This window comes from Peromyscus californicus, unplaced genomic scaffold (genome assembly GCF_007827085.1).
Source record: "Peromyscus californicus insignis strain IS unplaced genomic scaffold, ASM782708v3 Scaffold_22__1_contigs__length_63687245, whole genome shotgun sequence".
NCBI lineage: Eukaryota > Metazoa > Chordata > Mammalia > Rodentia > Cricetidae > Peromyscus > Peromyscus californicus.
The window spans coordinates 42,141,699-42,159,161 of record NW_026294525.1 but is presented as its reverse complement, the minus strand read 5'-3'; the positions used below and the strand labels follow the sequence as shown (position 1 = coordinate 42,159,161).

The window sequence follows — 17,463 nt, the reverse complement described above, 5'->3', positions numbered from 1 at the left end:
CAAGTTTGTCTGTGTTTTCCAACAGTCTCACTTCACAGCCCAGGTTAGCCTGGAACTCACTGTGCAGCATAAGCTGGTCCCAGACTTACAGCAATCCTCCTGCCTCAGCTTTGCAATTGCTGGAATTATAGGCATGAGTTACCACACTGAACTCTCAGATATATTTTTAAATATTTAGAGTTGTAATCTCTGCTTCAGAAGTTATTCTTAATTTTTATAACAGCATGAATATGAGAACATTCTTCTTAGCCAGGCTCATGGTGGGCACCTGTAATCCTGCACTCAGGAAGCTGAGACAGGAAGATTGTCATAGATTCCAGGCCAGTTTGGAATATAGAGGATCCTGTCTTAAAAAAAAAAAAAATTGCAGTAACAACAAATATAGTTCATTCTTCTCAACTGTTACTTAAAGATTCATCAGGGAATATTAATGAATCCATTCAAAGTACAAATTACCATAAAGTTTCTTTCAATGATTAATTGCAGAAGGAATGAAGAAACGGTAATTTTACCACTAATCTAAGACACATTCACTGAATAAAAGGGCAGTGTTAAAGTGACAGGATCAAAACTGACTTTGTGGAAATGAAAAGCTGAGGTTATGAAGTGGAAACCTCAGAAATCAGTGCCTCACTCAACCCCCATCAGAGAAGCTTCCTCTTGCATCAGATGGGAACAAACACGGAGACCCACGACAGGACAATGTGCAGAGAGTGACAGAGTGTGGAGCACTCAGTTCTAAATGGGATGTCTCCATCAAAGCCTTCCCTTCAAGGCTCAGGGATCCATGGAAAATAGGAGGCAGAAATATTGTAAGAGCCATTGGGGATGGATGACTCCAAGGAAACAGTGTCTTCCAGACACAGCAGGACTGACGATGCACACATGAACTCCCAGAGACTGTGGTAGCATACACGAGGCCTCCACAGGTTCAAGCCCGACCGCGTCCCAGCACTGAGAGGGAGAAGTCGACATGGACTCCCACCCCAACCAAGAAGTTATCTGCAGTTGATAGCCACTGGCAAAGGGGAAGTCAGTTTTCTCTCATCAAGTGTCACTGGTATATCAACCACACTTCAAGGCAGGCCTCGTGCCCAGGAACAGTTGGCCAACACAAAATGGACTCCATGTTTCATTGTACGATTTTGTTTTATTGTTTTGGGTTTTTTGTTTGTTTGTTTTTTATTTTTTTGTTTTTATTTGTTTGTTTGTTTTGTCTTAATGCTTGATATTTTTAGTTTATCTGTTTTGGATTTTTGGCTTTTTTTGAGAGGAGGAGATGAAGAGCTAGAACATGAAGTTGGTTGTGTAGAGAGAGGTAAGGGAGATCTGGAAGGAAGTGGGGAAAAGGAAAGCGTATATAGCAGATTCCCATAGTCCTGTGAGGGGTACCTACCTAATGAGCTTTTGGCCAGATAGATATCCAAAGGTTCCCAAAATGATACAGAATATTGATATATTATGAGTCGTACATGGAGGTTCACTAAACTATTACTAACTTACTACCTTTTCATGTCTTTAGAAATCATATGAATTTCAGACTTTGGCACACTACATGTTTTACCTATTCAAAGCATACATAAATAAATTAAGATTTTTATCAAAAATAGCCATTTGATGACATTGTCTAGAGCCTGGCTACAATATTTCAAAGGATATAAAACCAAAGAAAAATCCACCCTAATGATATAGAAAAATATTCCACTCAACATACAGAAGTCGAGAGATGAACTGAGCTACTATCTAGATTCAATGCAGGTGGAAGGAAAGGGAAGATTAGACATCTAGTTAAAGACTGAGCTGCTCCCAACCCAAACCTCGGAGAAAGGAGAAAAAGGCTACACAATAAACAGTTTTAAACACAAACCAAGTTCAAGTTCAGCCAATGGCAGCTAGAAAAATTAGTACGTAAAGGAGCTAAGGAGATGTGCAACAGGGTAAAGGCTCTTCTCATGAGAACCTGAGTCTTACGTAAAAATCAAAACCAACCAACCAATCAAACAAACAAGACATCGCAGTGGGGTTGTGCCTACAGCGTGGTAAACAGAGAACCAGAAGGATATTCCTGTAAACACCTTGAGAGGAGCCTCAGTAAAAGAGACAACATAAAGAGAGGGCTGCCGTGTACAACATGACAGAAGACCTGAAGAAGAGAGGGAACCTTCTGTGAAATCCCTGAAACTTTCCGACTTTTACGGGTTTTCAGAAGACGGTGGTAAGTTCTCCATCGTGTGATTTGATCTGTCACAGCCTTTGTGTCAAGCAGTCGGGTACAGGGTAAAACCATACATTTATCTTATACGTGCAGGGGCTCAGGGAGGCTGGGTTTGTGTTCCTATCTCATCCAGAGGCACTAACCTTCACAGCAGAGGCCTGTCAGTGCAGAGGGGTGTGGCTGAGAGGCAGGTAGAAAAGGGTCTGTCATCTAACAAAGACATGGGAATTCCGACTGGACCGAAGATGGGGTGTAAAGGGAAGAATCAAGGATGATAGAAGATGCTTAGGTCAACCAAGCAGGAGGAACTTGTCACACACACACACACACACACACACACACACACACACACACACACACAAAGATTAGGCAGAAATTAGTTAACCTTTTTCTTCTTTCAGCCTACTAAATTGTTGAATTGATGATGCAAATGAGCATCAATGGCTCTCTAAATTAACATATGAAAGGAGAGGGGTTCTTGGCGGGCTATAAGGTGATTCATGGGAATTGGAGCAACTCTATTTATGAACAAATTCATAACTGAACCAAATTCTTATTAGACGATGAATAATTAAGACCAACAGATGATATAAGATTTTTAAAACCATGCAAGCACCAGTAGTAGTTCAAAGTCTAAAAAATTAACTACACAATAAATCAAAAGAGCATCATATTCAACCACATACAGTACATTAAGAGAAGAGAATGGCAAGTGTATTATTAAAGTCTGTCTTGAGGTAATTTATGACATGAATATGTAACGGAGCAAAATCACGTCATCATTTAACGAGATTCCCATTAGGGTCACAAGAAGAAAAAATATCCTCCCTAACCATTTTTTAAGAAAAGGGGGGCATTTTATTCTTTTCAAAGGTCTAAGAATTTACAAATAAGAATGTTTTGCTGTGAAACAGATGAGATAATACTGGTGGCCTAAGAAGGGCTCCAGGACAGGCTCTGCTAAGCCAGGCTACCCCAGCTTCTGGAAAGATCTATCTGCCTTCTGCCAATGCTAATGGTGGATAGGAAAGTCTTGGGAAAGGCAGATGGGTATGAATATTCCCCACCAGTACCATTTAACACTGAAAAGTAGAAACATGCCTTCACAAGACAGAAAAAAACAGTTAAATGCAAATAAAGTCAAGTCAGCCCATGGTTGCTCCTGTCCTTCCATCTGCTGTAAAGAACCTCATGGCTGGCTTCTAAAAAGAAAAAGCAGAGGCCATGCCTGATGCACCCATGGTGCTTAATTTTATTAATTCTATCAGACAGATAAATACCTAGAGTAGGAGCATAGGGCAGCTATGATAACAAGGACAACATTTTAAGCTCCTTAGAACATGAGGATCTCTGCATTGGTTTTTTAACTTGCTTACTCAATTTCTGAGCATGAATTATATAGATTACAAGTTCATGTCCAAGTATCATGTAAAATAACCATCTACATGTTCACCCTATTTGTATATATGCATAGTTTCAATTTTATCGTGGTGCGTGACTTTCAGCGTGTGTTATCTTCAAGAACAAACAATCTGCCATTATCAGATGTTGCATGTGTTTATAGTGACTTGGGAAATAAAAAAACAAGAATTATTAATAATGTTTTAACTTCCCAACATAAACAGCAGGCATTGAATGTTATTTAGAAAAGAGGTCAGTGTTTTCATTTGATTATAGGGGTGCTTTCACAGTCTGGATGCTCCTAGCCTGTTCCTCATCACTTCCAAGATTAGTTTGTTCCACCAATGATAGCCTGGTCAGTTACAGAAACTGGAAAAGTCTTGAAGGAAGTTTGGAGAGTAGAGCTGCAGACAGATACACCTGAAACAGTGAAGAACAAAAGCGAATGCTACAACAGAGTAGGAGAAATGGATCGCTGTGGGATATCAGCTAAAGCGATTGATCGGAAAAGAACCCTGAGGTGCTAACAAGTCAGCAAAGCACAAGAGAAGAGCAAGTCTCAGAGCTACGCAGGAGAAGCATCCAGAAGAGCATATGGCTTGAACAAAGAGCCTAGGAGGGGAGCATTTCCAGCACAATGGAACAACCATAAAGGAGCCAAAGTAGACAGAGTGGGACTAGAAAGGTAAGGCAATGAGATGAGACCAAGGGATTATCAGGGATCCAGATAACATCAGTAATCATGATGGTTCCAGACTCGTCTATTGTAATTCATGTATGAAACTCTAAAAAAAAATTAATTAATTAAAAATAAAAATATAACCAGTAGATAGGATTCTAAATGTTCCCTACACAGATAAATGATACATGGTACAAGTGGGATACAGCAATTGCCCTGATCTGACATCATACATTGTATAATGCAGGGGGCCCAAAACAGCTTGACCACACAGCTGCCATGACAGGTCTATTAGAGGCCCACACACAGCTTCAGTCACAGGCTTACTGGCAGGCAACACCCAGACCTAGGAAAAGCCATAAGCTGACCCCACCCAGGGAGGGCCTGCATCTAGGTGGAAGTGCCTGACATCCCAAACATTCCATCCATTAGGTAAGATTAGATAAGGTGGCCAGGTGTCTCTGAGTCTAGCACACACCTATTTCTGTTTTACAGATACTCCTAGACAATTGTCAGCCAATCAGGCTCCTGAACCCTCAGAAATCCCCTCATCCAAACCTCTACTATAATAAAAACTTTACCCCGCCTGAGCTCAGGGCTCTCTGCTCTCACCACTGCGTCAGACAGAGACACCAAGTTCAGAGTTTGAAAATAAAGGCTCTTTGCTTTTACATATGTGATTTGGTCTTCTTGGTGGTCTTTTGGGGGTGCCTGCAATCTGGGCATAACATATAATGTATTAAAATGCACACATTACTGCTATGGGATAATGCTTTGGTACACTGTAAAGATTTGTCACAGTTATGCCCAGATCTCAGGGACCCCCAAAAGACCACCACGGAGACAGAATCCTGCATGTAAAAGCAAAGAGCCTTTATTTCAAGCTCCAGAGCTTGGTCCCTCTCTCTGTCAGACACAGTGGTGAGAGCAGAGCCCTGAGCTCAGGTGGGGCAGAGTTTTTATCATAGCAGAGGTTGGGGTGAAGGGATTTCCAGGGTCCAGGACTCTGATTGGCTGACAATTGTCTAGGGGTATCTGTAAAACAAAAATAGGTGTGTGCTAGACTCCAGGACATCTGGCCACCTTATCTAATGGTTGGAATGTTTGGGATGTCAGGTACTTCCTCATCCCTAGGTGGATCCCTGGGTGGTATCAGCTTAAGACTTTTCCTGGATCTGGGTGTTGCCTGCCAGTAAGCCTGTCACAGAAGCTGTGTCTAGGCCCCTAAGCTTGTCATGGCTGCTGTGTGGTCAAGCTGTCTGGGGCCTTCCACAGTCACCTAAATTGGTTTAATAAAATGCTAACTGGCCATTTTATTATAGGAAGTATAGGCGGATCAACCAGACCAGCAGAATTCTGGGAAGAGGAAGGGCAGAGTCCAGGAGCAGCCAGCAGACACAGAAGGAGCAAGATGAGAAAGAATGCTGCACTGAGCAAAGGTACCAAGCCACATGGCTAAATATAGATAAGAATTATGGGTTAATTTAAGTGTAAGAGCTAGTAGGGCTAGAGAGATGGCTCAGCGGTTAAGAGCACTGGCTGCTCTTCCAGAGGTCCTGAGTTCAATTCCCAGCACCCACATGGTGGCTCACAACCATCTGTAATGAGATCTGGTGCCCTCTTCTGGCCTGCAGGCATTCATGCAGGCAGAACACAGTATACATTAATAAATAAATAAACAAACAAATAAATAAATAAATCTTTGCCGGGCGGTGGTGGCACTCGGGAGGCAGAGCCAGGCGGATCTCTGTGAGTTCGAGGCCAGCCTGGACTACCAAGTGAGTTCCAGGAAAGGCGCAAAGCTACACAGAGAAACCCTGTCTCAAAAAAAAAAAAAAAAAAAAAAAAAAAAAAACCGGAAAAAAAAAAAAAGAGCTAGTCAGTAATAAGCCTGAGTTACCAACTGGGCATTTATAAGTAATATTAAACCTTTAAGTCAATTATTTGGGAAGCAGCTGTCAGGTATTTGGGAACAGGCAGACAGGAGAGAAACTTCTGCCTACATATTATCCCATTAATATGTATCTGTGTAAAATGTAGAATATATAACATGTATAAATAAATATACATATTAACAATATAAGTTATCTGTAAAAAAATTAAAATAATACAGGAAACTGAAATTATAAGGTAGAGATAAATCTGGCTATTACAGAATTGAAATTAGGCAGGGGCAGATATGTAAAAATCAGTTAAGATTATATTATCATAATTTAGATTAGACAGTGGTTTAAAGTAGGATTCTGTAAGGTTTAACTTAATGAAAAAGTATCTGTGGAAGATATACACAGGTTTTGTTGGTTAAGCGGCGGCGCTGGTGGCTGGCCATGCCGACTGAGAAAAGTGCTGGATGTATTGGTGGCAGAGGAGTCATGAGCCATAGTTACCTTTCTAGAGCTTTATTGGGGGAGAGAGGGAGAGAAAAGACTGCGCGGAGGGGGTAATAAGGAAAGAGGGGTGGCGTCACAGGTTGGTGACATAATTAAGGACATAATCCTTACAGGTTTCACTAATTCCCCTGATGCTCTCCGGTTAAGTACAGACAGAACCTATAATCTCCCTCTAACCAGCTGAGTATATTAGAGAGGGGTGGTTAGATGTTCTGAGTGGTATGTTCTGATGCAGTGTTACATGACTTAGGACCTGTCCCCTGTACATGCTACCTGCCCATTACTCATGCAGTAATTGGTTTGGTTGTTAGATCAACACTTACAGAGCAGCTTAACTGTGGTCATTCACCACATTTCATCTCAGCAGACAAGTGTGATATCTAATCTTACATTATTACAAGAAGAATGCTCAGAGAGGCAAAATGGCCTATTTTCAGAGAAAAGATAATATTCAAATAAATCTTAAGAGTATACAATAGAATTACTCAAACCAATTACTGTCAATCTCTTATACTTAATTTATAAATAAAATATTTATTATAGCATAGAAAAAGTATAGTATATACAGGCTTTAATAGGATGCAAAATTTGAGGTATTCACTGCACATCCTAGCATGTAGTTCCCCCCACACCCCCACCCCCACCCCACCCCTACCCTGATATTAAGAAGGAGGGAACCACAGTAAAACTCCAAGGTCAATACATAAGCAACTAAAAGTATGATCCTGCCATTCAGGTGATAAGAAAACAACTAAAAGTTACAGGAGAAATTTTATGTACACACACACACACACACACACACACACACACACACACACACGGCATGTACTTACAAGAATTATGTAGGGAAGCCAGTATGATAATACTTTGAAAACCCTGTACATTTAGTTATACTAGTAATGAGCAATTAAACATTGCCATGAAAAAAGAAAGCTTTCTAAAAATAGCAAAGCATATAATATCTTTTAAAACATGAAAAGCATAGGATTTATATGAAGACAGCTATTGGTATAAGACTGAAAAACTTAAGTATTACAGTAAGCAGGCACAGATCCTACCTGCATGCTAAATTTAGCAAAAAATGTGAATTCAATTTAAATATATTATAATCAAAACTACTTTCACTATAGTAACAGTGGATTAAAATCATTATAAAGAATTAATCAAATAATTTTTATAACTCAATAGATAATTCTCCCTATCAAGTGCTTATTACTTTCCAATATTGGGAGAGGTGTAACACACTTCACTTAGCAGTTAACACCACAAATACAGTCATTGTCAATATTTCATCCATCAAGAACCAGGAACAAACGAGGTTAAGGATCTGACCTCATATCACTTCTGCAATCAGTCACTTGGGGATGCAGCCACACTGTAATATATATGCTACACAAAACACTGTAAGATGAAAACAAGTCCCCCAAAGCTATAAATCTTCTATGGGCAAAACTATAAAACCTTAATGAGCATAATTAAACAATACTTAATTAAATGGAGATATATAGTATGTTTATAGATTAGAAAATTTGGCATTATAAAGATGCCAATTCATTCAGTGTTGATTACAGAATGAACACAATGATAATTATAATCCCAGTAGTGGGATCAGTGTGACAAGCTGCCTTTAAATTTTATGTGGCAAAGAGAAGGTCAGAAAGCAAGCAGGATTTTTTTTTTTTTAATGAACAAAGGTCTTTCCTTGGGGGCAGGAGAGATGGCTCAGAGGTTAAGAGCACTGACTGTTCTTCCAGAGGTCCTGAACTCAATTCCCAGCAACCACATGGTGGCTCACAACCATCTGTAATGAGATCTGGCGCCCTCTTCTGGCATGCAGACATACATGCAAATAAAGGTCTTTCCTTACCACTCTGGGTAACTTAGTATAGAGGCATAACAACTAAAACAACTTGATACTTATACAAAGATAAACAAGAATGTCGTTGAATCAGATAGGAAATTTTAAAAGACCTTTGTCTTGTCTGGGAATTACGTGACCATACACACACACACACACACACACACACACACACACACACACAGATGCATGCATACATATGTAATTAATGTTCTACATGCTGTATGAATTGCTAACAACAGCCCAAACAGGAAAAACCTTAAATATACACTTAATGGCACAATATATAGCCAAAACATGGCATACTTATATAATGGAATAGTATATGACAACTAAATTATATGTACATGTAATATTAATTTTAATAACATAATGCTACATAGAAGTAGCCAGATATGACAGGATATATAGTCTATGCTATCATTAACATAAAGCCCATGAAACAACAAATTAAAATGTTGTTTAGGAATACATGTCTAGACAATAAAACATGAAAAAATGTTTAAATACCACAAAAAATCCAAATAATAGAACCACTGGGGGAAAAAAGTAGCCATGAAAAACAAAGTTCAATAGTACTAGTGAATTCTTACTTGATTAGAATTGCATGGGTAAGTGGTCATAACAATTTATTAAACTGCATGTTTAAATTTTATTTAATAATAATTTTAATATTTCATTAAAAACAAGTGTTATGCTACAGTGGATAATGAGGAAGAGTATATCATTACAGTCATAAGAAGTACAAATTCATATGTGACTCGTAAACAGATGCAGAATACTAATAGGCAAGTACATTTTAATGGTGATGCATACAGATTCTTGCCAGACTTGATAACAGCTAATGACATTTGCTCCTTAATTATGCATTCATCTAATAAACAAATCTTAATGGCTCACTAATTATACCAGCATATTTGTATTAAACAGCAGACAGACTAAACATAGAAGGAAATAGCACTTCAGTAAAATAATATTATCTTTGCCAATGTGATATTAAATCTAAGTTAACAAAGTTAATAAAAGTATACATGTTATTTCAGTATTCTTTCTGTATAGTAAATCAGAAAAATGACTAGCAAATATATTTCAAATCTTACGTATGAGATTCATTAGCAACAAACCATTAGGTTTGATTTTTGTTTAACCCAATTCAAATGTGGAGGGGGGATGCTTCTTTTACATTTAAAATAAGAAGGTTGTATTCAGAAATATTTCTTCAAGAATGAGATCCTGTCAAAACAACAACAAAACTATTCCAAAGAAATTCATCAATTACCTTTCTTTTTTTTTTTTTTTTTTTTGGTTTTTCGAGACAGGGTTTCTCTGTGTAGCTTTGCGCCTTTCCTGGAACTCACTTGGTAGCCCAGGCTGGCCTCGAACTCACAGAGATCCGCCTGGCTCTGCCTCCCGAGTGCTGGGATTAAAGGCGTGCGCCACCACCGCCCGGCTCAATTACCTTTCTTAAACCCAAAGTCACTGGCAAATCATAAACATTTTCAGAACTTCTTAGAATGAAAAAAATACAAAAAAAACTCATTTAAAGTAAATTTATGTAATGTTATCAACAGCAAATTAAACTTAAGTCTTAAAAGACTGTATATATGAGTAGTCCTAATATGATTAGAAAAAAGGGATTGCTACCCCACAATACCATCTTAGGCAATGTCTTATTGGATCACTTTTGTCTAGAGAAACTTCTTTATATCAGAAGACAGACAAAAACTAAGCAACAACCTTATTCTCTATCTCAAGACACAAAACAGGGTACAAGTAAGGCACTAAATTATGACCTTGTGGTTCCCCAAGAAGCCAAACAGTCTAGTACGCTTGGGAGTGTGAGTTGTTGAACGAAGGTGATACACACAGAAGAGTTTGTCTGCCTATAGAAGTCTTTTTTAAGCATGGCATGAGACTAAACTATGAGATAGATCATTGAATCTACTCTGAGAAAAAAGATAAAGAAATAATAGGATAAATAGGTAGATCACTGAATCTACACTGAAGAAAAAGGGGAAGACATAAAAATGACAAAAGGTAGATGTGGTGGTATTTTACTTATACTGAAATGTGATTTTAATTGTATGTTAATAAATAAAGTTGTCTGGGGGTCAGAGCTATTAGAGTCATAGCAAGTGCATGGCGGCGGTGGCGCACGCCTTTAAGGACCTGGAGGGCGGTACATTCAGGCAGTGACGAGGCAGTCACATGTTTGGGTTTACAACCAATGACAAGGCAGAACAGGAAGACTTTAAAGACAGACACACAGGAAGTAGGTCCCTTTCGGAGAGCTCTCTTGGCTGAAGAGGATCCCTGAATCAGGAAGGGTGAGGCTCTTAGCTCTGACCTCTTGGCTGTCTTCTCTGAATTGGCTCTGTGTTTCTTATTTTATAAAACCGTTGGTTACATCTACATTTGGCGCCCAACGTGACAAGAATCCATTAAAAACCGCTTAACTTGGCTTGGCGGCAGGTCCGGTTTCCCACCAGGGCGGCCGGCAGGTCCAGTCTCCCGCCAGGGCGGCCGGCAGGTCCGGGAGGGTCTCCCGCCAGGGCGGCCGGCTCCCTAGCCCGGGCCCAGGTCGGCTTGGCCTCAGTCCAGACTAACTTTGAGCTACTTGCTTAAAGCCGGTGCTACAGACAATTCAGGCCTGCCCTGCCGAACAGGGCCCCTGCCTGTAAAGCCAACGCACGTGGTTGGAGCTTAAGGTAGCCAGATCCAAGGCTTGACTAGGCTCAAGCGGGAACACGTGGCTGGATTCAAGTTCTTAGGCACAACTTGTGGCTACGGTTCTTGCGTGTTCTCTCTCTCACTCTCTCTCTCTCTCTGGATTCACACCTCGAACACTAGGAGGCTGTTTTGAAATTCCCTTGGATTGGTACTGTTCTATGAGGACTTGGTAAGTCACTTAACATATCGAATATTTTAAAGGAAACTATTTAAAAGAGAAATTTTTTCCACATTTAAAAAAAATGGGTTTTCTGTGTTCATTGGAAGAAAATTGGGCTTTGTTTGCAATTTTAGACAGTCTGACAATGGAACAGCTATATGAGAAGATTAATGTTGACCGAATTATGCTTTTTATTACTATGCTTATTCTCATTTTACAATTTAAAAAGATAGTCAATTTAAGTGCCAGGATGACAGCTTTAGAAAAACTTGATAAACCTGTAAAAACTCAGACAGAAGAAACTAACAGTGAAGTTGCTTCAAGATTGGATCATAGGGTTACAGAAAGAAAGCCTGTGTTCACACAGTCACCCTTAGTTTGTCCAGTAACCATACAGCAGTTGCCTGATCAAATGACTACACAAAATATTTGGGCTCCAATTGAAATGTTAGATTTACGAAGGTTTAAGGAGGCAATAGTATCTTATGGCATGCATTCCCCGTATGTAAAGCAAATGTTAAACTCTTGGTCAACATATAATAGGATTGTACCACAGGATTGGCGGGAGCTGGCACAAGCTGTTCTTGAACCCAGTCAAAGGCTTCAGTGGCTAACTTGGTTCAAGGATGAAGCTAAAAACATAGAAAAACAGTGGAGGGATAAAGGAATACAAGTCTGCCAGGATCAGCTTATTGGAGAAGGTCAATATGCTTCAGCACAAGCACAATGTTTATATGATGTCCAAACCCTAATTTTATGTCGAACAGCAGCCTTGAATGCATGGGACAGAGTTGAGGAATCAGGAAAAAAAACTGAGTCATTTACAAAGGTTGTACAAGGCCCAAAAGAATCTTTCACAGATTTTTTACAAAGACTGGCTTCAGCAGTAAAGAGAATGGTCCCGGATTCAGAAGCTAGTAAGATAATAATTGAGTCTTTGGCCTTTGAGAATGCAGCATGCAAAACAATAATCAGGCCGTTAAAGGCAAGATCTGCACCTTTGGAAGATTGGATTAGAGACACAGTTAATGTTGAAGCTCATGAGCATGATGATACGTGGGTAGGAGAAGCAATTTCAAGAGGTTTGAGGAATGTTAGATGTTTTGGATGTGGAAAGCAAGGACATTTGAAAAGGGACTGTAAACAGGTCATTCCTAGAAACAATGTTTCTTCAAGGAACAATGGCAACAGACTGCCCCTTCCTTCTGGAGTATGCAGAAGGTGTGGTAAGGGAAAACATTGGACCAACGAATGTAGATCAACAAGGGACAGACAGGGTAATCCTTTGCCTCAGTCTTCGGGAAACTCCCAGAGGGGCCTCATGCAGGCCCCAATAGCAAATCCAGTTCAAACCTTTCCTGCAGTCGTAGAGGAAACCCCTACTCAGAACAATTAAATAACCAAATGCCTATTGGAATAAGTCATGCTGGTCAGGATGATGAAACAGAGAGAATAGAAAATTCAGGAGAAAACATAAAGAAAATTTTTTGGCAAACTTCTATTAATGAACAAAGACCAAAATTATCGATAAAAATAAATGGTGTTTTGTTGTCTGGTCTGGTAGACACAGGTGCGGACGTTACCATAATTGCACCAGAATTTTGGCATCCAACTTGGCCTCTTCAGGAGGTAAACATTCAACTGTTAGGAATTGGGACATTATCTCAGGTGAAACAGAGTGCAAGATGGCTTGAATGTATAGGTCCAGAAGGACAGAGAGCAAAATTAAAACCATATGTGGCTAACATAGCTTATGAACCTGTGGGGTCGAGACTTGTTACAACAATGGAATACTCAGATTAACATCCCACCAATCTCAGAAACAAATCATAAACTAGCACATGTTTCTGAGAGAAATATTAGAAGGCAATATTCTGAATGGTCACCAGGCATCCATATTATATAAGAACAGGGCACAACAACTGATGATCTTCCAAAGACATCAACAGCTCTACCTTTAAAATGGTTAACAGACAAGCCTGTATGGGTCCAGCAATGGCCTTTAACAACAGAGAAACTCCAGGCTTTAGAAGAGCTGGTAGAAGAACAGTTAAATGCTCAGCATATTGAAGAATCAACCAGCCCTTGGAATTCTCCTGTATTTGTTATTAAGAAGAAATCTGGTAAATGGAGAATGGTAACAGACCTTAGAGCAATTAACAAAGTAATTCAGCCAATGGGCTCTCTACAATCTGGAATTCCTTTGCCTACTCTGTTACCAAAAGGATGGCCTCTCATAGTTATTGATTTAAAAGACTGTTTCTTTTCAATACCCTTACAAGAAAAAGACAGAGAAAGATTTGCTTTCACAGTGCCTACTTACAATAATTCTCAACCGGTTAAAAGATTTCAATGGAGAGTCCTCCCACAGGGAATGTTGAATAGCCCAACTCTGTGCCAATATTTTGTACAACAGCCATTGGAAGTGATACGTAAAAAATTTCCTAAATCTATAATTTATCATTATATGGATGATATTTTACTAGCTGACTCAAATGCAGATACTTTAGAAAGAATGTTTGAAGAAGTAAAGAAAATTTTGCCTTGCTGGGGATTACAAATTGCTCCTGAAAAGATACAAAGAGGAGATTCTATTAATTATTTAGGATATAAAATAGAGCTACAAAAAATTAGACCCCAAAAGGTGCAAATTAGGAGAGATAGACTACAGACTCTTAATGACTTTCAAAGATTATTGGGAGATATTTCTCATCTAAGAACTATTGTTGGGGTAAAAAATGATGAACTGCATAATTTGTTCAAAACCTTAGAAGGTGACAAGGACTTAAATAGTCCAAGAGAATTATCACCTGAAGCTGAGAAAGAATTGGCCTTGGTAGAAAAGAAAGTACACGAAGGACACGTGGATCGTATTGATCCAAAGCTGGATTGCATTTTGGTTATTTTACCTTCTAGGCATTCTCCAACAGGAATATTAATGCAGAGGGAAGATATTATATTAGAATGGATATTTTTACCAAATAAACCAAATAAAAAATTAAAAACTTATGTGGAAAAAATCTCTGACTTGATTTGGAAAGGAAAATTGAGACTTCGTCAATTAGCAGGAATAGACCCAGCAGAAATTGTCGTACCTTTAACTAAGGAGGATATTGAAAAATTATGGACAGAAAGTGAACCTTGGCAAAGAGCTTGCAGTAATTTTTTGGGAGAAATTAACAGCAAATATCCCAAAAGCGATAGAATTGATCTTATAAAGAGAGCTGATTGGATCTTGCCTCGAATTGTACGGGAAAAACCCATATCTGGAGTTCGTACATTTTATACAGATGCCAACAAACAAGGAAAGGCAGGTTACAAATCAGAAAATTTAAGTAAAGTGGTTCAAAGTCCTTATAATTCAGTTCAAAAATCAGAATTGTATGCTATTCTGTTGGTATTAATGGATTTTTCAGAACCTCTCAACATAGTAACCGACTCTCAGTATGCTGAAAGAGTAGTATTACATATTGAAACTGCCGAATTTATCCCTGATGCTTCAGAATTAACTTCACTATTTATTCAATTACAAGATACAATCAGGAAAAGGAGTCATCCTTTATATATAACTCACATTCGATCCCATACTGGTCTGCCAGGCCCTCTAGCACAAGGCAATGATGAGATTGATAAATTATTGATAGGAAATGTACTGGAGGCCTCAGAATTTCATAAAAAACATCATGTCAATAGTAAAGGTTTAAAAAAGGATTTTTCCATAACCTGGCAACAAGCCAAAGAAATAGTAAAGAAATGTCCTACTTGTTCCTTCTACAATCAAACGCCATTACCAGCTGGATGTAACCCAAAAGGTACTCAAAGGAATGAAATCTGGCAGATGGACGTGTTTCACTTTGCAGAATTTGGAAAACTGAAATATGTACACCACACTATCGATACTTATTCAGGATTTCAGTGGGCAACTGCTTTGAGTTCTGAAAAAGCTGATTCTGTAATCACTCATTTGCTAGAAGTTATGGCCATCATGGGTATACCTGCACAAATCAAAACTGATAATGCTCCATCTTATGTCTCTGTTAAAATGAAACAGTTTTTTGCTTATTACAATATAAAGCATATTACAGGCATACCACAAAATCCTACAGGTCAAGCAATTGTAGAAAGATCAAACAGAACTCTAAAGGATATGCTAAATAAACAAAAAGGGGTAACAAAAACCCCCAGAAACAGACTGCATAATGCTCTATTAACTTTGAATTTTCTTAATGCCAATGAAAAAGGAACAACAGCTGCAGAGAGACATTGGATAATAGAAAAAACTACAGAATTAAATCAGCCTATATACTTTAAGGATGTGCTGACCTCAGAATGGAAACCAGGGTATGTGTTACGTTGGGGACGAGGTTTTGCTTTTGTTTCTACAGGAGAAGATAAACTGTGGGTACCATCAAAATTGATAAAGGTTCGATTTGAACAAGAGAAACCTCTTAATTAGAGGAGGTGATAGTTCTTCAACAAGCATGAACATCCAATTTAAACTAACTTATACCAGTAACACATGTCTTTTCATTTAATCAGATAATAACTTGCCAAAAGGGAACATCCCCAAAATTAGTCTTGGGGAAAGGTTTTTGTTTTTGTCTTTTAGGAGAATGAAGGTTAAGGAATCTGAAGAACACTGGACAAATGAGACAACTGAGAAAAGGGACAAATCATCTATCCCAGGAAACAGAGTGAAACGGCGTATGGGTATATATTACCTAAAAAATTTTATGTCTTCCTAAATGTTTGTTTCTGCTTTTCTCTAAAAATTTAACACTATTGGTCTTCTAATAGTCCCAGTTCAATTAAAATTTAAAGCTGACTTTAGAGTTGGAGAATGGCTCTCTCCTTCTTTAAACTCAAGCATGTTGTTAAAAGGAAAATGCAAACCCCCTGTATCATGCCAGAATAAAAGAGCCATCTTCTGCTATGGGACAGGAGAAAAGCCAAATTAACTAAGGGACTATTATATTACTAATCTCAACTCTTTGATTCTATTCTGATTCTTTAAAACTTTTCTTAAAGTATAAATTTTATATCAAAATTTACAAGATTAATATATAGATATATAGATATATATACATTTTAACCTTTGTTAAGATATGAATGGTCATATAGAGTATTAATTAATTCTAGAAAAAAGGCTTCAATTAGCTGCATATATATGTCTTTGTGTTCGAGTCTCTTATCAGTTTTCTGCAGGAAATCACGGCCAGGCCTAACATCAACTGAAGTCTCCAGGAAGAAGTTGGGGCCCCACAACAACAACAATTCCACGTGGACAATAATAACATCATTAAGCTGACAAACATCATCTACAGATCAGCTTTGAACTACAAGGTGCTCATAGCAATTTTGAGATGACTAGCTGAGATGATCCAGTCTCAAAGACTACTTGAATAAAGATTTGAGATAAACCCTGAACTTTGGCATTATACACAGACTGGATAATGAAAGATATGGTTACCTTTCCTAGAATTTGACAATTAACCTAAAATTTTTCTTTCAGGATAAAGATAACTTCGCCCATACCCAGCAGGAAGCAATTTTAAGAATACGACGCCCACATTCCCAAAGAGGTGGTGTGGGGCGGGTGGTTTTTTAGTCTTTTTAATGGGTTTTGGGTCTGGGATAATTTTCATTGTTTAGGGGAGTTGGTTACAAGTTGTTGTCAAGGGTTAGGAAAAAGGCTAAGCAAAGGAGATTAGATTTAAGGTTCTTGTTTAAAAAAAAAAGAGAAAGAAAGAAGAAGAAAAAGACAATTACTAGTTTTAAATACTTTACATTGGATTGGATTGTTTTATATTGTATACAAATTATATATATTGAAATTGATATTGTTAGAAAATGCTATATGTATATTTCTAATTGTACTTATACCGTTCATTTAACAATGCAATTTTCTGATCCTTGAATGTTATTATTACCAACTATTAGGATATAAAGAAATGAAAGTTAGTAGTTAGACATTACAATAGAAGTTGTAGTCATATTAGATATGTTTTAAAAATTGAGCAGATATATTTT

At 38.3% G+C, this 17,463-nt stretch overlaps 1 protein-coding gene across 3 annotated transcripts in view; it reads right to left on the bottom strand.

The window, feature by feature from the left end:
• Tbc1d32 (TBC1 domain family member 32) overlaps window positions 1-17,463 on the bottom strand; it is a 228,459-nt gene that overhangs the window by 80,324 nt on the left and 130,672 nt on the right. The gene's annotated exons all lie outside the window — the stretch shown is intronic.